The sequence below is a fragment of the Cavia porcellus genome, unplaced genomic scaffold (assembly GCF_034190915.1).
Source record: "Cavia porcellus strain 051 isolate PalLab524CR breed Dunkin Hartley unplaced genomic scaffold, mCavPor4.1 scaffold_8, whole genome shotgun sequence".
NCBI classification, from domain to species: domain Eukaryota; kingdom Metazoa; phylum Chordata; class Mammalia; order Rodentia; family Caviidae; genus Cavia; species Cavia porcellus.
In genome coordinates, this window is record NW_026947491.1 from 62,558,313 (window position 1) to 62,581,518 (window position 23,206).

The following is a 23,206-nucleotide window of genomic DNA, read 5'->3' on the forward strand; positions in this document are numbered from 1 at the left end:
GGAATGACTTAGGAAGGATTGCTTCCCTTTCAATTTCATCGAAGAATTTGAGGAGTGTCAGCATTAGGTCTTCTTTATATTTCTTGTAGAATTCCGCAGTGAATCTGTCTGGGCCTGGGCTCTTCTTTATAGGTAAGGATTTAATTACATTTTTAATTTCATTAATAGAAATTGGGTTATTCAGCAGTTTTACATCTTCTTGACTTAGCTTTGGTACTTCATATGTTTCTAGGAATTTGTCCATTTCTTCTGTGTTATCAAACCTATGAGGTTTTTGAAATAGGTGTTGATGATGATCTTCTGTATTTCTACAGAATCTGTAGTGATTTTGCCTTTTTCATTCCTTATTGCATGAATCTGAGCTTTTTCTTTCCATTTTTTTAAATAAGGTTGGCTAGGGGCTTATCAATTTTATTTATTCTTCAAAGAACCAACTCTTTGTTTCATTGATTCTTTGGATTGTTTTCTTAGTCTCTATTGCATCAATTTCTGCTCTGATATTTATAATTTCTGATAGAATTGTGGGGGACCGATGGTGGCTGAAAAGATAAGTATGAAATATAAATGACCTTTATTTTGAGAATGCAGGGAGAGACACCCCCGATTCCCTGGGGTGTGGCATCTCCCCCAGGGGTCGGAGATCTCTCTGTGGAACATGTGGAGTGGAGGCATATATGTAGCTTAGGTTTGGGGTGGAGTCTGAGGGGGCTTTAGGGATGCACAGGTAGCCCACTGGTATTCTTTTGGCGCCAGAGGTAAATTCCTAAGGGTGGGGGAGATGGAGCTCCTTGGTTCCACCTGAGGCTTTTCCAGCTACAGTGTCCAGTCTGGGCCGAAACTCTTTCAATTTCCTCCCTTTTTTTTTGGCTTTGGGCTTTACTTGCTCTTCTTTTTCTAGATGTTTGAGGTGTAGCATCAGGTTATTTATTTGTATTCATTCTGTTTTCCTGATGCAGAACTCAGTGCAATAAATTTTTCTCTGAGAATCGCTTTTATTGCATCCCACAGATTCCGGTAAGTTGTATTTGTATTTTTGTTTGCTTGTAGGTGTTATTTAATTTCTTCTTTAATTTCCCCTGTGACCCCTGTGATTGCTCAAGAGTGTGTTATTCAATTCCCATGTTTTTGCAGTTTCTTTTATCATTAATTTCTAGTTTCATGGCACTATGATCTGATAACATGCATGGGATAATTTCAACTCTTTTGTGTTTATTTAAATATGTTCTGTGGGTTAATATGTGGTCTATTTTAGAGAATGACCCGTGTACTGCTGAGAAGAATGTGTATTCTGATGTTGTTGGATGGAACACTCTGCATATGTCTATCAAGTCCATTTGTTCACAGGTGTGATTCAGTTCTGTTATTTACTTGCTGATTATCTGTCTGGTTGATCTGTCCCTTTGTGTCAATGATGTATTAAGGTTTCCTGTTATAATTGTGGTATTGCTAATTTGATTTTTCAATTCTATTAATACTTGCTTTGTATAACTGGGTGCTCTGGACCCATATATATTTAAGATTGTTATCTCTTCCTCTTGAAGTTTTCCCTTAACCAGTATGTAATGACCTTCTTTATCTCTTCTGATCATTCTTGGTTTGAAGTTCACATTGTCAGCAAACAGAATAGCTACCCCCACCTTTTTTTGAGTTCCTGCTGCATGAAGTATTGTTTTCCATCCTTTGACTTTCAGTCAGTGAGTATCCTTTTGGGTTAGATGGGTTTCTTGTAGACACAATATGGTTGGATATTGTTTCTTGATCCATTCTGCCAGTCTGTTTCTTTTAATTGTGGAATTGAGACCATTTACATTAATGGTTATAACTGTTATATATTGGTTTATTGTTGACATATTATCTTTCTGCTGTTGCATCTTTATCTTTCCATTTTAATTGTCTGCTTTGTTTAGTGTTTTTTTTCCTATGTGTATCTAGACTGTCTTTCAGTATTGTTTGCAGGGTTGGTTTGGTGATCATGAAGTTCTTCAGCTGTTCTTTGTTATGGAAGTATCTTATTTCTCCATCAGTTTTGAAGGACAGTTTTTCAGGGTACATCAGTCTAGGTTGGAAATCATTTTCCTTTAGGATCTGAAATACTTCACTCCATGCTCTTCTTGACTTTATTGTTTGTGCTGAGAAGTCTGCTGTGATTCTGATAGGTTTTCCTTTATAGGTGATCTGTCTTTTCTCTCTGACAGCTTTTAATATTTTTATGTTGTATTCCTGGGATGGTGATTATTATATGTCTGGGTGTAGTTTTATTTTGGCTATTTGGAGTTTTATATGCTTCACTGATCCTGCTGTCATTTTCCAATCTCATGTTTGGGAAATTTTCAGCTATTACTTCTCTAAATATCCTCTTGATATCCTTTGTGTTGTCCCCTTCTTTTTCATTTATCCCTATCAATCTTATGTTATTTTTCTTTGCATCATCTTGCAGCTGTTGAATTGTTATTTCCTGATTCTTTGTTATTTTTAAAACATCTTTCTTGTTCACTAGCTGCAATCTTGTCTTCAAGGTCTGAAATTCTATCTTAACTTTTGTTGAGCTGATTTTGGCAACTTTCAATGGAGTTTTTGATTTCCTTGTAACTCTTTGAATCTGCTTTACGTATTCTGTTTGTTTCTTTTATTGTTCATCCAGGGATTTTATCTTTTTGTTTTGTTCCTCTAGTTTTTAGAGTGTGTCTTCTTTAGATGTGTTCAGCATCTCTTTCATTTCTTTTATCATTTCTTCTTTTTCCTGGGAGATTATTTCTAGTTTGAATTCCTTTAAAGCTTCCTGGAGTTGCTTCTTTGTTTCAGTTACTATTATTTCAGGTATTTCAGGCGTATGGCATATGTTTTCTTCTATGTACATAGCTCCTAAGGTTTCTTGGGATGGGCTGGAGGTTTGAGATTGTATTTTGGTCTTTTGTTTTGTTGTTTTCCTATATTTCCATGTTTGAAGTGTTGTTACAAGGCTTCCCCTGGGCCTGTTGGAAATTGTCTTCTATGCCTTCAGCTCCTGGGACTCTGACCACCCATTTCCCAGATTGAGAGAGGGTCTCTGGGGGTGGGGCAGGCAGGTGGAGCTGGTCAAATGTGGCAGGAAGCTGGGAAGTTCCTTGGCCAGTGGGAGGGATGATCTTACAACTCCCGGGAGCTCGGGATGGTGCAGGGACACTCACTTCAGGCTGCCCAGTTTCCAGAATTTAGGGCACAGGCAGGCAGGTGCAAGACCCCCCTGGAGCCAGCCAAGCACATCAGGAAGCTGGGAAGTCAGCACAGGCAGCCCCAAGACCTGCAGAACTGGTGCTGGGAAATTCCTTGACCAGCCACAATGATCCCAAACTCCTGGGGCTCATGATGGTGCCTCACCTCTGGCCTCCCAGTTCCCAGGACTGAGAGAGCTTCGTTAATTTACTTATACTTTGGGTTTCTAATCTCATATGTCTGGTTCATTTCCATTAATATTATGGCTTTAGCTGTTTCTTTTTCCACCATGACTGACTTTACCTTTTCTTTAGGACAACGAAGCTGGATTTTAAAATTTCAACTGTTTCATCACCCCGCTAGTCAGTGCTGTGCACTGGTTGCTCTGGATCTGAGGGATGGTCTGACGTTGATGGATGGAAATAGCAGGAGGGCTGCTGGCTGCCTCTGCCCATGGCAGGAGTCTAACAGCCTCCCAAGTACTGTGAACAGCAGCTGGGGCTGTGCTAACCTGAATGAAGAAGCGTGAGTTCCTCCAGTGAAAGTGACAACAGCAATGACATGCTGTTAATGGGCCATGTAGGACCTGACATCTCTGCAAGGCCTGCTGCCAACGTGTCTGGTCAAGCAGGGCTGAGACACACTGTCACCAAGTCAGGGCCAATCCTAATGTGTGCATTTCACTTAGTGAGGCAGGTTAGCAAGAGGGAACAACCAGGCTTGGCCTGTCTGAGTTCTCAGTGGTGTGGGACTGCTGGGAATGGACAGTAACAAGTAGAAATATGATCTGAGACCTTCAAGTTCTGCATTTTCTTACTCCCTTCCTCTTTTCACATTTGTGGAACTCAGAGGCTGGTGTCTCCTTAGGGCTAGAGATGCTCCAGTGAAAGAATTGTGCATCTGAGATATCTCCTAGGACCACTGCTCAACAAATGAGAGTGTAGAAACAATGGTAAATTGCTAAATGTTGGCTAAAAAATAATTGTTTAGACTTCCGGGAGAACATGGCGGACAGATAACAGCAACTACCGGAGGCTCTCTGAAAACTAGGCTCAGAAGCCAGGTATGGTGCGGACTAAAGAGACATAAGCAGGTGGAGTTATGCTCTGCTGACTCAGGAACGAACTCGGCTGAGAGAAACCAACTTGGAATGCAGTCCTGGTGCTAAAACAGGAACAGAAAAGCCTTGCTGCTGAGGCTGGACCCCACGCCATTTGGGTTTCCCGCCGCGCGGTGGCTGGCTGCCTCTACATCGGCTCGGCAAGGAGAGAGACGCACGGAAACTCTGAGAATGGGAGTCTGCGAACGGAGTCGAAAACAGGACGGGCAGGGAGGCATGTTCTGACTTGTGGCGAGGTGAGTGAGAGAAACTGACACTCCACCACAGTTTGACTCCAGCGGACTTTCTGGGCCCGAGCAGTCCTGTGGGAGCAGGGCGCGGTGGCAACTCCAGCCACACATTCCCCTCTCGGGCGGGATTGGTGAAAAGTGCCTGGCCTGCGTGACGCTGCCGGTGGACCCCGTAGGCTGGCCCAACCCAGATCCCAGAGCCCGACGTAGGCCGGGAGGGATGGGCCCCACGTAGGCTGCCTGGTGTGCAGCGGTGAGTGGGAACACCTAACCGGCGCAATTCGATCAGGCTGTGGCTGACAGGGAGAGAAGCTGGGCCTCTCATATAAGCTTGCATATATAAGGAACAGAGAATATGGGAAGAGGCAGCAACAAGAAAGGCTCCTCGGCCCCCAATTCTGAGAAACAGGCAATAGCAGACACCGCACCATTACACATAAGGCACCATATAGAGAGCCTCATAGACCAATTCAGGAATGAGGTTATCAACGACCTGAAGCTAGAAGTATGCAAAATAGTTAGAGAAATGCTGAGCACCACCCAAGAAAAAACAGATGGTGGAATGGAAGAACAGAAAAAGAGGGGAGAATTGTTTGATGGAGAAAACAGGGAAAGCATAGAATACGTGAAGCAGGTTCAAAGGGACTACCAAGAAACTAAGAAGTCTATCAAAGCCTGGCATAACAGCTTGAAAGAAACTAAGGACAGACTATCTGAACTGGAGGGCAGACTTGTAATATGGGAGAATGAAATGAAAAACTTCTTAAAAATAACAAAGAAACAGCAATAATACAAAGACAAGAAGATGATAAGAGGATCCATAACTTAAGGATTAAGAACATAAAAGAAGAAGTAGGGACACAAACAAATGAACTACAAAAGCTACTCACAGAAATAATCCAGGAGAATTTTCCTAATTTAGCAAAAGGTAAAGATACTCAGATGTATGAGGCATACAGGACCCCAGCTACCTACAACCCAAACAGAGCAACACCCAGGCATATAATAATAAAAATTCCAGAAATTCAATACAAGAACAGAATATTAAAAGCTGTCAGAGACAAGAAACAGACCACTTACAAGGGAGCACCCATCAGAATTACAGCAGATTTCTCTGCACAAACCATCAAATCACGAAGAGCGTGGGGGGAAATAATTCAAGCTTTGAAAGATAATAATCTCCAGCCAAGATTGAGATATCCTGCACAACTGTCCCTGGAAATTGATGGAAAAACAAGGTGCTTCCAGGATAAAGAGGAACTGGGGGAATTTGCAACCACCAATTCAACTCTACAGAGAGTATTGCAGGATATTCTAAAAAAAGAAAAATACAAAGAGTCCAGAAATAATGGAGGCCACAACGAATGGAGCAGAGAACAAAGTGAAGAAGACAAACTGACAGCTACTGACAGAATAAGAGCTCAACAGAAATGAGGCAGAGAAGATTGGATGATAGGGACAGCTATTTTGGAGAAAATGACATCTTAATAGGTAATACTGATTTAGTATCATCTTGTTTGGAAGTCTCATCTAGCTTTTGTCCTTCTGTCTCCAGTGGTCCAAATAGGTTGTATCTTACTGGATTTTATTATGTACGATAGTATAAGCAAAAACCTTTTAAAGACAAGGAGATTATACAGAAACCATTGTTCATTTTTTGTTAGTCGATTCTAAATACTCTGTAATGCTGTCATTCTCTTAAATGGTTTTACATTGTTTTGATATACTTAATGCTGCAGTATACGAAGTTGTACTCAAGGATTTCAAGGAAAGAGATAATATGGTAACTACTTTTAGGTCAGTATTATCTGGTGGTGAAACACTATTCTGCTTAAATGGTTATGTTTTGATCTGTGCTGTTTCGTTGTTATGCCCTCTTTTATCTCAATCTCCACTCCATTATTTACTTTTTTATTTTTATCCTTTTAATTAAAGGAAAAAAATAGCAGGATATATTATAGTAACCCACTTTGACTTTCCATTAGCTCGATTTAAAGCCCTGTATTACTCTCACCATCTGGTTTTTAACTGATGTTCCCCTATTCTGTTTTGCTGGATAGTATCAGGTTCGAAAATTTAGGCATCAGCTGTGAAGATAATGAGATTCATTATAACGCCCATTCTCGTTGACTTTTATCTATTTTTGAAGACCTACAATGTCTCCAATGTTTTGGCTTTGTCGGTTTTATTCTTTACTGTTTTGTTCAATTGTATTGTAACTAACGATATAGGCAATTCTATTAGAGATAGCGGGAGGCATTATGGTAACCATTGTTGATCACCTTGTATTATGTTTTCACATTATCTATTATGTCCACCCTTTTGACTTGACGGATTCTGTTCTGTTATGTCACATTTGGTTTTACTCTCTTCCAAAAAAGTAATAAGAACCATGGGAGCAATGAAACCCAAAATGTGTAATAGTCATTGTACAAAAGAGAGGAAAAGAAAGTGCTCTATACTATATAACTGCATGTATATTTAAGTGTATAAGATAGAAAATGATATCACAGAGTTTTATTGGATCATTGAACAGAACTGTTTGCAGTATCATTGATGGAATGTCCACTTTACAAGCTTTAATTTTGTGACTTGAACAATTATTTCTAAGATGACAATATGTAATCCATTAACTAGTGATTTCCTACTGTTCATTTTTTTTTCTGCAAATCTGTATAACTTGTACCCTTTCTCTGCTTTTTTTTCTTTTCTCCTTAAATAAAATTAAAAAAAAAATAATTGTTTAGCTGAGGATGAAGTTCAGCGGTAGAGCACTTGCTAAATAAACACACATGAGGGCCCTAGTTCCATTCTCAATACAAAAAAGTGTGAAAATCAGATTCTCACTTCAAGCCATCAGTTTCCCATTGCAGACCAAAGTTGTTTATTTGTGTTTTAGACTGCTAGGTAAAGGAATTTATTGGTAGAATGAAAGTTATCATGGAAACTCTCTTAGGAAGGTACCATTGGCTAATAATTAAGTGCAAAAGAATCGTAGAAGTCGAGCAACACATGTTGGCTTGTGTTTTGGAGGCAAATTGTATGGAAAATTCTAGTGTGACTTTAAACAGCAGAATCCTCTCTTCACACTTTGGGACTGAGGCTGATGAGTAAGACTTATGCCTCATTGCACCTGCCCTTCGCTCCAAGGAGAGTTCTCTGCAAGGAAGACCTTTCCTTTGTACTCATGCCCAGTGCCTCTCTCTCCTTAGCAGGATCCCATAGTTAAATTCACACAGGGCATGAAGCATTTCACACGATTTTAGTGTTCTGAAGAATGGTCCTCAGACTTAACACTCCTTACATGTGCACAAAGAAGAAGGAATTAGATGGATCCACAGGATTTCTTCAGGCACCCAATCCAGCTTTGAGTACCAACAAGACAGTCTTTCAGGTTGTTGCCAGTGAAGGAAGGGATCATGAGGAGAACAGGTTTAATGGTGGGAAGAGGATTTAAAGAAAAATAAACTCTAGAGCTGGGCCATCCTTCAGGGAAATAATGTATTTGCCCAAGGGTTTATGTGAAGATTTGATTTTGAATCCCAAGTCTGTTGTTGGCTCTGTGACACAGTGTCCATTTTCACTTTATGGAATCACAGTTTCCTTATCTGTTAAATGGGCATAGTGACATGTGATAATCAATGGCTAGCGCTCACTATAGCACCTGGCACGTAATAGGAACTCAGTAAATGCTGGTTTTGCCAGGTCTCACCACCCCTTGCAGGGTGAGTGAGCAGTGAAGGCTGTGCTGATAATGATTAACCACTAATGTGTTGCATTTTGCAAACAAAAATTTCTTTTCTATCCTGTTTTAGTTAATTATTTTTTTGGATGAAGTAGGAAATGGCAGAATCAGCAACATACCTAAGAAATCTGGGTTTAAACTTCAGATTGAAATCTTAACTGTTGTGTAACTTTTAACTTCTCTTTTCCCCTCCATACTAGGAAATAGTACTTTGTGGATGTGTGAAGAACTGTTGAAATGATAGATTTAAGGTCCCGGGTACATTGCAAGTACTCAATTAGTGTTAATTCTTCCCCACTTTTATTTCTTTCTTCTACTTGAGTCTGTTGTCTTAATAATCATAATCACCATCTCTTTCTTCTCCCCTGTACAGAATTTCCAGAGATGGTATTGGACCCAGCATTTGAGAGGGACTTCAAACCACCTAGTTCCATCATTGATTTATTATTTATTTATGTATTTATTTATTTTTCTCTGTGTGTGTCATCCTTGGGCAGAGGTCCTGCTAATTTTCTCTGCGTTATTCCAATTTTAATTGTGTGTGTGTTGCCAAAACAAGCTGTAACCACTCAGTTTAGAAATGAGCAATATGGAGTCCAGACTGTTAAGTAACTTGGTGGAGAGCACACTACTAAGTTTGTGGTCACTTTAGACTGAGATCTCCAGAGTTCTTTGGATCTAAATATACTCTGATTTTATTTATTTATTCTTCCATTCTCTTAAGTATTAACCCACTTGGGTTTTGTTTTTGATATGGATCTGGGGCTGCTCTAAGCGCAGGAGGCACACTGGTTGAAAGTCGGCGAGTGGAGTTTCATCCCAGTGCAAAGGGCATTGCTGCTGTCAGAAACAGGCAGGCCCGTGCCCCATGCCCACTAATGCTTGAGAATGGTATTATTGCACCTTACCTCTTACCAGCTAAGCCTTCTTCCCTGCAGAGAACCAGAAGGAAAATCACCTCTGATTTGGGGCCAGGAGGAACAAAATTATGTTGAAGAAAGCTAAATAAAGTCATCATTCAGATGTTTACCACTTCAAAATCCATTTTTATTGAGAAGTAAAAAGACTGATTATGAAAATTATCAGTTACAAAAGCCATCAAAATTCATTTTATTGGGGAGCAAAAAACTAATGTTTTTTTTTTTTTTGGTACCAGGAATTGAACTCATGACCTAGCACTTGTCAGGCAGACACTTACGCCACTGTGCTAAATTCTTGGCCCAAAACCAGTTCTTTATTTGAAAGCTATTTCTAATCTTTTGTTTGTTTGTTTGTTTGGGGACAGGCTGGCCTTGAACTCACTATGTAGCCCAAGCTGGCCACAAACTTGCAGCAACCCTCCTGCCTCAGCTTCCTAAGTGCTGATATTACAGATCTGCATTCCTATGCCTGGATAAGTGTTTGCTAATCTATAAAAGGGCTTTCCCTTTGGAATTTGTAGAGTCCAATGGTCATGTGGATGAATAATGAGCTTATCATTAGTATCAATGAGGCTGCCTCTTTCAACAAGTTTTTTCCTAGAGAAACAAAGGCAAGAAGAGATTAGCTCTCTTTTGAACCCTCTGCAACTGTCTTCTGAATAACAGCTGATTTCCAAGGACATTGCACACGGTGGCAGTAAATACTCAATTCACCCATCTTGGCACACAGCCTGTAACATAGACAAAGACAGACTGTGGGAAAGCCTCGCTTTCCAGGCAGACCTCAGCCAGCAAGGACTCAGCCAGAGGAACCAATGACGCAGGCCTTTTGGGGCAACGTCTCTGCCTTTGCTGATCCAAGGGCCTAGATGCAGTTGGATCTTAAGCTCTCTGTCTCCGAGCTGATCCTGCCTTCTTTGGAGTACTGAACATCCTGAACTCTGCGTGGAACACTCCCTCGATTTCTCATCCCACAGCTACTCCTTATGCCTCAGGCTTTGCTCTGCAGCTTAGGGTCAGTCTAGGAGAAATGGCTTATTTTAGTGGGCTTTTGTGTAGATGTGTGCTCTCAGAGGGTCATTGAAAGGGGAAAGTTATCAGTTCCGGGACAGCAGGAGAGAGTTGTTTCTAGTGAGGAGGAGTCAAAGCTTTATGAGGTAGAGGCTCATTTTCTTCCATGAAACTACCTGATTTCATCCTTCTTAGAGGCTATTTTGTTTCATATTAGTGTATGTAATTTACATGAAATATGTGGAACTTATAAACTGGTCACATAAGTCATTTAGTAAGACATGTTGGGGAAAACCACCACATTTTATGGGGAAAAAAATATAAGACTGTAAAGACAACAGAGCAAAACATGTAGGCAAATAATATGACATAGGAATGTGACAGATTCCTTATCTTACATTGTACAGGTAATAATTTTTGTTTGTTTGTTTTTAATTTTTTTTTTTTTTTTTTGCCTTTTTCCTTTTTATCGGTACCGGGGATTGAACTCACGACTGCCTACTCACAAAGGCAGGCGCTTATGCCACTGAGCTAAATCCCCAGCCCCGTTTGTTTGTTTTTTGTTTTTTGAGACAGAGTCTTGCTATACAGTCCAGGTTGTCCTCGAACTCATGGCAATCCTCTTGCTGCAGCCTCCTGAGTGCCAGAATTACAGCATCCACCACCATGCCTGGCCATGAGGTAATAAATTGATGAACTTCGTTATATAAAATTAAGGAGTTTTATGCAATGAATGACATCACGAACACTCAACAGACTCATAAAAGTTTAGAGAAGACCATTGCATTGTCTAAAACCAGCAAGGGTCTACTATCCACTAAAATGAAGGTACTCTTAACATTAACAAGAAAAACATAGAAACTGCATTAGATAAAATGGGAAAGATTTTGAAAAGGCAATTTTCAGAATGAGTCCCAAAAGAATTAAAAGCAGATGAGGAGATGGTTAACGGCATTAGTAATCACATAAATGCTAATTAAACCCTGAGTGGGTATCACCTTGCACTTGTTAGACTGCAAAAATGAGAAGTGGAGGTGACGCCCCGCTGAGGATGGGAAGGCAGAGGGTGGCTGTGTAAGGACACTTAGGTGCCTCGTCTAGGATACTGTACTGTTTTTGGCTGTCACATTCCCTTGGAATCCTCCTAGTTTGATAGCTTCTTAGGCCTTCCCTGCCTTCAGTGATTTTCATTTGGAGGAGCACTTGTTGGGAATCCAGGGGAGAGGGACCCGGAGACCAGCTGCAGCAGTAGCACTGTAGATTGCCCTATTAACCATCTTGCGGTTTTCCGCAGAGAAAGAAATGCTTCAGCATTGTGGAGGAGACCCCCCTAGGCCTGACCAGAAAAGGGAGCGGCTCTGAACAGTGCACAGGGAGGCCTGGAGCAGAGGAGGCAGGGATGCGTGTGCTGCCTAGGTCTACCCTCCCCAGCACTGCCAGGCTCATTCTCTTGGCTACCAGTGGGGGCAGTTTGGGGTTTGACCTCTCTGGTGAGTTCCTCTCTGGGAATTGCCACCAACTGGTGATAGCTGTTTGCCTAAAACTACTGCTCCCCACTGTAGGAGGGGTCCTCCATATCTTGACTAATTGATAGATGTACATTAAGGGTTAGCGTAGCTTTAGCGTTCCCAGTTAGAGTAGCTTAGGCCTTTGCTGTGCTAAATCTCGGTAAGACCCTCCTCCATCCTGCTTTCCCTCCTCCATCCTGCTTTCCCTCACTCCTCCAGAGTTACTTGGTAATGAACATCTTGTATGACAATCTCCCATGTCCTCAGGGAATCTCTCCCCAAAGGAACCCATTGTGACTATGTCTGGCTCACAATTCCCAAGTGTGCAGTCATCATTTTCACATTCAGAGCAATTTTATGTTTGTTTTAGTGTAATTGGTACAGATTTAGTATGATTAATCTTTTGAAATGCTGTTATTTCACTGGAGTCATTTCAAGTGTGTTTATCTTTTATTTTAGTTATTTTTGAACATTTTAATTTTAGATATTTATTTAACGGAGTAAAATGGCTAAGGCAGTAAGCACAAGCTTCCCTGGGCGTCAGCTGTTTAAAGGCAGTAACTTTGGAGATGGACTGAATAGGCAGCAACAGAAACTCATTTATTTGATTACTTTTCAGTGATCAGAGAGGGATCATGGCACAAACCTGGGTTCCTTGCCATTGAATTAATGTAGATATTCATTTCCTCGGGTACTTTTCTAATATTACTAAACAAGGGAATGTATTAGTTTAATCAAATTGCACTTCGAGAAGGAGACTTTCATAATTTTCAGATGATCACTGCACACAGCATGAAAATGGCCAGCCCCTTGGAAGTTTCTACAGCATCATTAACTTGCAGAATATTTTTTTTCATCTGTCTTGATACACTACAAATGGACACTTGGGTTATCAATTTTCAAGTAATGTAACAAGGATTTTTTTTTTTTTTTGGTCTTTTTCTTTTTTATCGGTACCGGGGATCGAATTCATGACTGCCGCTGAGCTAAACCCCCAGCCCCCTGTAACAAGGATTTAAGAGCACCCAGTTGTGGAGAACTGAGCCTTAGATTGGGTGTCATACTTTGATTATTTAGTAGCTAAATGAGATTTTCTTTTATCACTTCTCATCTAAGTAGTGAATAAATTTAGGAGAGAATGCTATTATAAATACAAAAGTAAATTTATAATCTTTAAAACAGCTAGATGAGATCTCAGAACAACAAAAAGTCAGGTAACTACTAAGTGTATCTCAGTAACTATGCGTGTTAGTATGGACTTCAGTTAACAGTAGTGTCTGGAGTCTCCCTGGGATAGAAGGGTGGTTTTAGTTTACTATCTTGGCCAGGGTGTGGAGAACTTTCAGGGGTCTCTACTTGGCTTTTCCACTGAGATAATTTTTAAACCCACAAAGTCAAGAAAAAGAATAATGTTTCTGCCAACAGCCAAGCACGTTCAGTCCAATAATTTATTCTGGCAGTAGGGGGATGCCTACTGAAAGATCCATGAATTTGGTGATCTTGGGAAGAACGCCATCTATTATCTGGATCACATATGCTCCCACTCTAAAAGGCAGACTGCTGCTAATTCTGTAGCATTATGATATAAATCTAGCAATACTATTATGCACTGATCAGAGTGATGTTAGTCTAGTCTTAAGTTCAATTTCAGCATATGTAAAGATAAGGACAGCTACTACAAAGAGAATGAGAGAAGCGATGATAGTTATTATCTTCCCCAATGTCAGATCTTGAAGACCTAAAAAGCCTTCATCATCCTGTAATGATTTGATTAGTTGAATAATATGCAGTATGTATTTAATGTGCATGAAGATGGGGACAACTATTGGGAAGGAACTAGAGACAATGAGACAAACAGTGAAGATCCCCAGTGGCCTTGCTTTGAAATCTGTATTTCTTTAAACTGTTTCTTTTTGAACTGTTTTGTTCTGTTTTGATATGTTTAATCTTACCCTCTTTAAGATAAAAAACAAGTGTGTAGGACTGATAACCATATTACTAGGGTTTTGATAGATCATTGAGCAGAACTGTTGGCAGTGTCACTATTTGAATGTCACTTTACATACTTTAATTTTGTAACCTGAACAACTATTTTTTGTTGACAATATGTAACTTTTCAACTGGTGATTTCTTACCGTTTATTTTTCTGTAATTCTGTATTATTTCTACCCTTTTTTTCTCCATGTATTTTTTTTGTTTCTTTCTCTTTAAATAAAATAAAATAAAAGGCAGACTGCAAGAAAAAAAAAAAAAAAAAAAAAAAAAAAAAAAAAAAAAAAGGACACTTAGGTGCTTCTGGAGAGGCCAGCCGGCTTTCAAGTCTGCACAGCCCAAACTCTTTGAGTGTAAAAAATACTCTCTTGGAGAGTGGCGGAGGAGGGATAAAGATACATTTAAAAAATTAAAAAAAAAACTCTCTGAAAGGTTTTGGCCCAGGCAGGACACTGTAGCCAGGAAAGCCACAACCGGAAGCAGAAAGCCCCATCTTGCCCTGCCCCTAGGAAGTTACCTGTGACGCCATCTTCCCGCCCCAGGGAATTTACATATGGCGCCAAACCTAGGACCAATGGGCTACCTGTGTATCCCTAATGCCCGCCTTAGGTTCCACCCCAAACCGAGGCTATTTACAGGCCCCCACGCCGCGTGTCCGCCGGAGAGATCGCCGGACGCCAGCGGTGGGGGTTGCCGGTCATCTCTCTCCGTGTTCTCAGAATAAAGGCCGCTTTTTATTTTATATTTCTCATCTTTTGTTAATATTTTTCATCTTTTGGAAATAACTCTATCATTTGTTGCCGTGACTCGATCGGCAGGCAACTGACTCTTGGGCCACATACCCAGAGTTTCCTCGCCGATAACCAGATAACACCCTAGATTAATCCCAAGCTTTTTCCTCTCCCAAGACGTTCCTGTCGCCAGCCGCCTGCGCTCCGCATCGGCCAGACTGATTTCAGGTGAGCACTCCCTGGGGAACTTTTCGCACTGGGCAGCCCCAGTGGAATGTTCTCCCCGTCTGCGTGGGTCTGTGCATTTTCACGTCCTTAGGACCGCCCAGGGCAGGGTTCTTTCTGGGCAAACCTGCGCCCACAAAATCTCTCACGTTCTTTGGGTTCGGATAGCCCAAAGCAGAGATTTTTGGGACCGCCCACACTGAAAGAATGCCTCACTTCCCTTAAAGCCTTGCGCTTTCACGGGCAAAACTGTTACTGACCCCACGTAGACTCCATTCGTAAATCTCTCAGTGACGACTAGAGTTTACGGTTTGGAACCCCGTAGCCGCCGCGTGGTACCACAATTAAGTGACGACTTTTTTCTGGACCTCCGGTTTTTTTTCTTGCCTGAATCAGTCATGGGGAACGTATTTTCTAACTCCCAAAAGACGCCTTTACGATGCCTAATTTCTAATTTACGTACTCTAAAAATTAAAGGTACCATAAAAACTAAACAACTAACTTTTTACTGCCAGGAGGTCTGGCCAACCTACCCGCTTATCGGCAAGCCTTGGCCCAAACAAGGAACATTTGACCCCTGCATTCTCAGGAACTTGTATGATTTTTGTCAAGCTGGCAACAAGTTATTAGAACTCCCTTATGTCCAAGCCTTTCTTATTCTGAGAACACGCCCATCTCTCATTAAGTCTTGTGCTCCCGCTGAGATACTTTTAGCTAACTCTACCGCGCCGCAAACTTTTCCGTCCTGCCCTCCAGTGTTTTTCCGGCCGCCGCCTGCCTACCACCAAACTCATTCCCTGCCATTACCTCCGGCTGGGCCGCTCTCCCCTCCCCCTATGCCTGATTCTCTCAGCAGCTCTAATCCCTCTCTGTTGCAGATACCTCCCGCTGTGCGATCATCTCCCTCTCCACCTTCCAGGACCCATAACTCTCCCAGCAGCTCTAATCCCTCTGTGTCACAGTTATCTCCCGCTGTGCAATCCTCTCCCCCTCCGTCTCCAGGGACCCATAACTCTCCCAGCGGCTCTAATCTCTCTGTTAGTGCTTCCTCACAGTCTCCGACTTCTCCTGAGAATTCTGTATCCCCTACAGCATTCTCACCACCCGCCCACCATACTAGGTCTCGGTCGCTGTGTCCTTCCAGCAGGTCGCGTGATTGTTCCAGCTTGCGCGGGGAACAGTCGCCATGTTGCAACCCTCTGCCACATGGCATGGCGCCGCCATGTTTCGGGCCACGTGACAGGGCGCCGCCATGTTTTGGGTCACGTGACAGGGCGCCGCCATGTTTCCAGGACCCTTACTGTCAACAGGCGTCTCCTTGTGGCTCCTCTTGTGAACTACAACAGCCGCCCTGTTGCAGTGCACATGACGCTTCATTGTGCTGCCGACAGCAGTCCTCTAGCTGCAAGGCACACAGTGAGATGCCATCTGCTCGTGTTTCCCAGGGTGACCGGCAGCAGCTCTGTAGCCGCTCTACAGATGATTGCTCACATGCGCCTATTGGAAGGATAGCTGCTCAAAAGCCCTCTGCTCCGGAATCTCCTCAGGCTCTGCTACCGCTTCGGGAGCAAGCGGGCCCCGAGAGACTTGTTAACATCCATGTGCCTTTTTCCCTCTCTGATCTATCCCAGATTGTCCATAAATTAGGTAGCTTTTCTGTTGACCCACAGAACGATATCAGGCAATTTAAATTTATTACTAATTGTTATGATTTACATTTTAAGGACGTTTATAATGACTCTGGGCCTATAGCTGTGCCAGAGCAGGACAAGCATACTAACTATAACAAACTTTTAAAACAGGTCCAGGAAGCTAATCAAAACCCAGCTGTGTTCCTAAATTGGCTTTCTAATCCTTGCGCCCTGCAAGCAGTTCCAGCTTTGCGCGCTGTGTCGGGCCGCCTCCCAGCCCCTCCCCCATGTGCTGTCCCAGCCCCTCCCTCCCCTGTGTGTCGCCGTCGCCGCTGCCACCTTACACGTTTCCGGGGGCAGTCTGAGCCCACCCCTGCGTGCTACATCCCAGCGCTTGCCCCGCCCACTGGGCGTGCTCTGCCGGAGCGCCGCGAAACAGCAGCTCAGCGGCTCTGCGGCTCTGCTCAGCCATGCTTTTTTTTTACAATTTGGCTCCGCTCAAAAGATGCTTTTTTATTACAATTCTCAAACCATTTAATCAAGGTTATTGGCCACCTGATAATTTTACCAGCCTTGTTTATCAATCAAAGCCTTCACCAATCTCCTGTTTAACAACTAAGGTTATAAATTCCTTTTTGCTGGAAACCACTAGCTCTATTTCAAGACAAGGGTTTTCTTCAAAGTTTTATTTTATTTGTCTTGGTTCATACTACTGCAGATAACAACTTTAAAAGTAAATGTGTTCAGAATTTGACAGTATTAGATCAGTTTTGATTTATTCATAAGATTGCTAAACCTTTACTGCAAAACGTTTCCATTAAAGCCTTGTTTGGCAGACTAAAGCTTTGTTAATTCTACGTGTCACCCTATAAAAAAAAAAAGTGATATTCCTGCATATTTACTTAATTCTACTATAGTCCAAATCCCAAACAAAAAGGCAAAACTTGACCTTCAAACCTTATAGAGATCTTAATATGGTTTTTATATTTTTAACACTTGTGACACTTGGAGTTCTGAGACAGGTAAACGTACACAAGGTGGAGCTGCCTGGCCTCCCCATGGACCACGCTCAAATGCAGCAGAAGACATTGGGCACCAAAATGCCCCTTCCTGGCATTCTTTGAGACCTTACTCCAGGGCTACTGGACTGTCCTAGCCACCAGAGAGTGGGTAAGTCATCCTAAGTAATAGCCCTCACAGGAAATGTTGACACTGCCAGATTCATCACCGACAGAAAATCGCTGCTGGAGGCTGAGGGGGTTCAGGGCAACAACAGCCCCCTTTAAGGTGTCCATCTCAGATTCCAAGTTACACTAAAGTCTCAGGTAAGACATTCTCTATATTTGTGGACATAGAGGCCATATATACAGAGTTCTTCCTGAGTATTCAGGCTGCTATATTAAGTCCTCAATCTCTATGATGGGGTATTGATGGTCAACCTATGCCATTTACAAACAGGGCCTATTTTGTGCAGGTCCCAGTCTTCTCACTTGGTTTATACTTTTTCAGGATACATAAAAGCCTTTCTCATACTTGCTAAAGTTCTGTTACAGCAAATCATTCCAAGGACTACAACCAGGTTACAGTGACCCATGCCTAAATCAAAGTTGCTAGACTGCCATCCTGGTTTCACATCACTCAGGCTAAGAGATGCCCTCCCAGCCCTAAATCTGATCATTCTGAGTGGTCATCTCATCTTCTGTCGCCTACCCGTCTCCGTCTCACAAAGGCCGTGCAGCCACAGTTAACAGGCTAAGTCATGTTTTGTTATCCACTTTGGTTCCTAATTTCTTACATTCTATTAATGATCATTTTTACAGCAGGACTCTTTAACAGTATTGCCTACAGACTCCAACATCATGCATACCAGAGACAAGCCTCACCAACCTACCGTCTTAACTTTTATACTTTCAGATGGGGGAGTAATCACCTCTCATAACTCCACTCCTCCTAACCCCACGTTTAATTTTCAGAATTCTGCCTCACCGTGGAAATGTTTCTACCTCAACATGGTCCTGATAGAATGATATGTCTAAATCAAAGGCACCTTTCCTTCTACCTCACCTGGGTCCTTAAATATGACAATGCCATGTCTCCTCATAACATTTTGTCTCTTTGTTTTTCCAGTCTGACATACGTGCATTCACCAGTGAAGTTGTCCTGGCTAAAACACCTGGCAGCAGCATCTACCTGGGCATCAACCTTCATCCCGTCGACTCCCCTAGGCTCCAGTACAGCGCCCTTTGCCAGCAGGAAGTAGTTAAAGAGAGAAATCTTCGCCCCTTTTCATAATAATAACCATAAGACGGGATATGAAAGGTTTTGGCCCAGGCAGGACACTGTAGCCAGGAAAGCCACAACCGGAAGCAGAAAGCCCCATCTTGCCCTGCCCCTAGGAAGTTACCTGTGACGCCATCTTCCCGCCCCTGGGAATTTACATATGGCGCCAAACCTAGGACCAATGGGCTACCTGTGTATCCCTAATGCCCGCCTTAGGTTCCACCCCAAACCGAGGCTATTTACAGGCCCCCACGCCGCGTGTCCGCCGGAGAGATCGCCGGACGCCAGCGGTGGGGGTTGCCGGTCATCTCTCTCCGTGTTCTCAGAATAAAGGCCGCTTTTTTATTTTATATTTCTCATCTTTTGTTAATATTTTTCATCTTTTGGAAATAACTCTATCACTCTCTAAGGATGCTTATGGTGGAGGACAGAAGGCAACTGGGGGACTGTAGCATTAAGACATAAGACATCCTGGGGCATGTGGCAACTGGAGCAATGGATTAGATGTGTGCAATTGGTGGGATCTTAAAAATGTAATACAGAATAAAAAGTAAGCAAAGAAGCAGATGAGACCTATAATATAGAAGCATTTAGGTTAGGTAGAAACACACACACAAAACAACCATGTACATTTTGTAAAAATGTATGCAAAGGGTATTACATTAAATGAACCAAAATAGATGGGGGGGGGGGGAGAGAATAGGATTGGGAGTGAAAGGAAACAAATATATTAGCAAACATTAATGAACCATCATCCAAGGAATTCTCTAAGAGTGAACTACAGAGTTCAAATCCAGTTTCTCTGGGATTTGAACATCAGATCCTCCAGCTTCGAAAGAGTAATGGTGGTTCCTTCTTGGGCATGCACAGAACAAGGATTTGCCTGTTACTGGGCTCATCTATCCTCTCAAGTTCTCTATCTTTCTCTAGCTTGTCTCTCATCATTAATCTCTTTGATGGTGGTTTTATTTTTATCTTCTTTGAGCCTAAATCAGGTTTCTCAGTCTTGGTATTTTGGGCCAGATAATTATGATGTCTCACTTGTGTGCTGTAGAACGTTCAGCAGTGTTCCTACCCTACCCACCAGATGTCGCTAACACCCCCAGTGTGACACCCAAAAATGTTTCCAGACATTGCCAAATGGATGCAGCATGCAAAGTCATGTCTTGTTGAGAACCACTGGCCCAAAGAACCTGGAAAACACCAGCATCTCTGCACAAAATCTATTCTGGGTTCCTATTTGTTTTCAAGATACAAGACACAAACTTTCCTTTGCTGACTGTTAGGCAGATGTTTAAAACTATTGGTGTCTACGAGGGAAGAGGTCCCAAAACGAAGTGCGGTGGAGGAAAAGAAAACGAGACAGACAAAAATTATGGGACCGGAGTTGGGGTAAGGCCTACAATCACCAGGACTGAAGCCCCAGTTACAATTTTCTCTGACTTTTTATTGGAGTCTTTTCTTTAACAAAGAGCTGAAGTGGGGTGTGAGATGGGTAAAGTGTAGGTAAGTAAGAACTTAATTGTTTAACTATTCCAAGGATCATCTCTGGCTATACTTGGCCTTCATGTTTACTGTTCTTTTGGACACATCTTAGCAAAGATTCTCATGCTGTCCCAGCAGCATTCCACTGAGGTTAAGGTTCTGCATTCATTTCCTTAAACACAATGCATCTGTAAGATTTCTTCCAGCCTAGTAGAGCACAAAGTCCCTGTGGTCACCTAAGTGTAAACTGGTTTAAGTTAATCTATGACCCACATAAAACTTTTCTTAAAAACCAAACAAAGCAAACACTTAAGCTCTACTCCCCCCCCCCACCTAGTCTAAACTAATTGAGTATTTGGGCAAATGTGGTATTCAGGTCCCTGTTTTGTAGAGAAATTGTTTTGCTTTCTATTTGCTGAAGCTAATGAAGCTCTGATTGCATATGCAGAGATGCTTAAGGGAAAGTTTAGAGCTAAGTGAATGGTTGTTGGGTTTGTGTCTTCCAAGTTTTTCCTATGAGTTGGAATCCTTCTTCTGAGTCTTGAAAGATTTACAGTTAGAGAACAATCCTGTATTCTTGAATTGGGTCTTTCAACTCAGTTTTTCCATATCACTGGAAAAGACTGTCATAAAAATTAGAGGTCATGGCAAACATGAGGTTAAGTTCAATCCCCAGTACCAAAAACAAAACAAAACAAAAATTAGGAGTTAAAGAACTAAGAAAAACAAAAATGCAAAAGGATTGAAGCTCTACCTGCTATATTTCAATAAGACAAAATGAGAGAGTCCTTGGTTATTTCTATCAACAGTACAGATTATCAGAATATGTTGGTCATGTGTGATTGTAAAGAGGGAAGGGCAGTTCTAATTTGCTGTTGATTAGGAGTTTTACATTTGTAAGTATTATTCCTAATTAGTTGGTATGGGACCAGGTTTAGAGAAATTAAATACTCTGGGGTTCCCTAACCTTGAACCAAGGGTTCTAAATTTTCTGTATTTATAGTAGAAAAACACGATTTTCTTTGGTTCTATATTTTAATTGAGGAGGTTGGTACACACCGTGGGTTAGGGGATTAATTAACTCACCCATTGCTATGGTGATGAGGCCTGGGATCCTGTGGGGAGTAGGAATTACGAAAAATGCCAGAGAGAAGAAAGATGTGAAAGTTGAGAAGAAAGAAACCCAAAGAGAAAATTTATTCAAGTTGAATAAATTTGAAGCTTTATCTATGAATGTTAGAAGCAAAGCTTTGTGGATGTTCAGGGGATCCTGATGCACCAAGTACCACAGCGGGGAAGAGAAGTTCATGGTGGACCCACAGGGGCACCGATCTCAGTTGTGCCTGTTATGTGCCTTTTCACATCCGCTGTCTAAAATGCCTCTTGATGGCTCAGTTAAATGATCCAGAAAGGGCCCATTTTACAGATGGAAATATGAAATCCAGGGGACAGTGGTTTGTTCAAGTCTCTAAGTTTTTCAAAAGGGAATTTGTATGTTGTATTTTGTAGTGCTTACTCCATAACTGTCTGCCTGGGCTCACCATACCCTCAGGGAGCAGATTTCATGATAGTTTTCTGAGAAATTATTAAAGATTGAATCAGTTTCTTGGGAGAAGTAAGCCAGAGGGGGAAAAAACTGAAGAAGAAGCGGTAAATGTGAGCCTTTTTTTTTTCTTTTTCTTTTGGCAGTGCTGGGGATGGAAACCAACACCTCACATGTCAGACAAGCACTCTAACCCTGAGCTGCACTCCCAGGCCCTACATGAGTATTTTCTTTACCCAAATGACAAATTTTACATTTCTTTGTTCCATATAAAATCTGTTTACTGCAGCTTAAATGAATAGGCTGCAACCAGGCCTATACGGAAGTGACGAGCCAAGAATAAGACGAAATAATGAAAGAAAAGATGGGAGAGCAGCCATCTTTGTTTTGCCAGGAGTCAGTCACTGCTACGTTCTTGGGGGCCAACAAAGAAGTTACTGGGTCTTTGCATTACTGAACTTGGACCCCACCATCAGGCAGAGCTGCCTTGGGAGAACAGAAAGAGAAGGCAACAAAGGGACATGGCCTCCGCCCACGGTCTGGCTTGCAGATTACACTTAATGCAGAACAAAGCTGAGCCTCTTAGAAAGGCCAAGCGGCCAGGCTGCCAGGCCATGGACCCTCATCCATGTGGGAGAAAGTTCCAGAGCTCACGAAAACAAGGGTTAGGCAGGCTATGAAAATCAGGCACATGAGAAGAAATCCTTTTGTTTTTGCAGCTTTGGTTTGTGTTGAGTAAAAACTCATTTTAGAATGAGTGGAGAATTTCTTCATCTGTGCTGAGTAATTGCAGGATTAAGTTTATAGCTAATTTCCACCAGATGGGCTCATAGAACAAATCAGAATTCAGTTTTCAGTTCAAGAAGAGAATGGGAGGCCACTCCAAATCCTGAAGAAATGCTGAGGAAATTAATTCTCTGGATAAAGGTGTAGAAGGGATGGATGGAAGCAGAAATAAATGAGCACTCACCTACACAAAATGTGTTATTGGACTTCTAGATAATTTATCTCATTTGACTTAGGAACGCAAATTGATTATGTAGACAAGCTAATTATGACACTATACCTCAGGAGGAGTCAGGTAAGGGACAGGAGAACCTTGCCAACTTTCTTCTGTCATGAAAAGTAAAGAAGACAGCTATAGCTCTCTGTAAATGCATGAAAGATGTAGGTGGGGTTAGGGGATTTAGCTCAGTGGCATAAGCACCTGCCTTTCAAGCAGGCAGTCATGAGTTCGATCCCTGGTACTGATAAAAAGTTAAAAAAAAAAAAAAAAAGAAAGATGTAGGTGGGCTAAAGTAGGTATCACAAAGAGAGGCCTCTAAAGCTGGATTATGGGCCTGTGATTTGGGCATGATTTCCTCGGAGCATTCTCCAGAATCCTGGGAGATTTCTAGCAGATTCAGGGCCTCATGGATAGTTCAGAGCGGTGAAGAGGATCAGTTGTTAAGAGTGTGGGTTCTTGAGCTAGATGAGACTGAGCATGTGATTTTAGATAAATTCTTTCTTCAATACTTTTATTTTCTTCATCTTTAAAATGAGGTAAAGCTGGGCATTGTGGTGCGTATCTGTAACCCTAGCACTTAGGAGGCT

The 23,206-nt window shown here is 42.0% G+C and overlaps 1 non-coding gene across 1 annotated transcript; it reads right to left on the reverse strand.

Annotated features, from left to right (window-relative positions):
* Positions 1-8,739: 8,739 nt before the first annotated feature.
* LOC111753368 (U6 spliceosomal RNA) lies at positions 8,740-8,844 on the reverse strand. Its single transcript, XR_002788174.1, has one exon. It is a non-coding gene; the product is annotated as a U6 spliceosomal RNA (small nuclear RNA).
* Between the last annotated feature and the right edge of the window lie 14,362 nt (positions 8,845-23,206).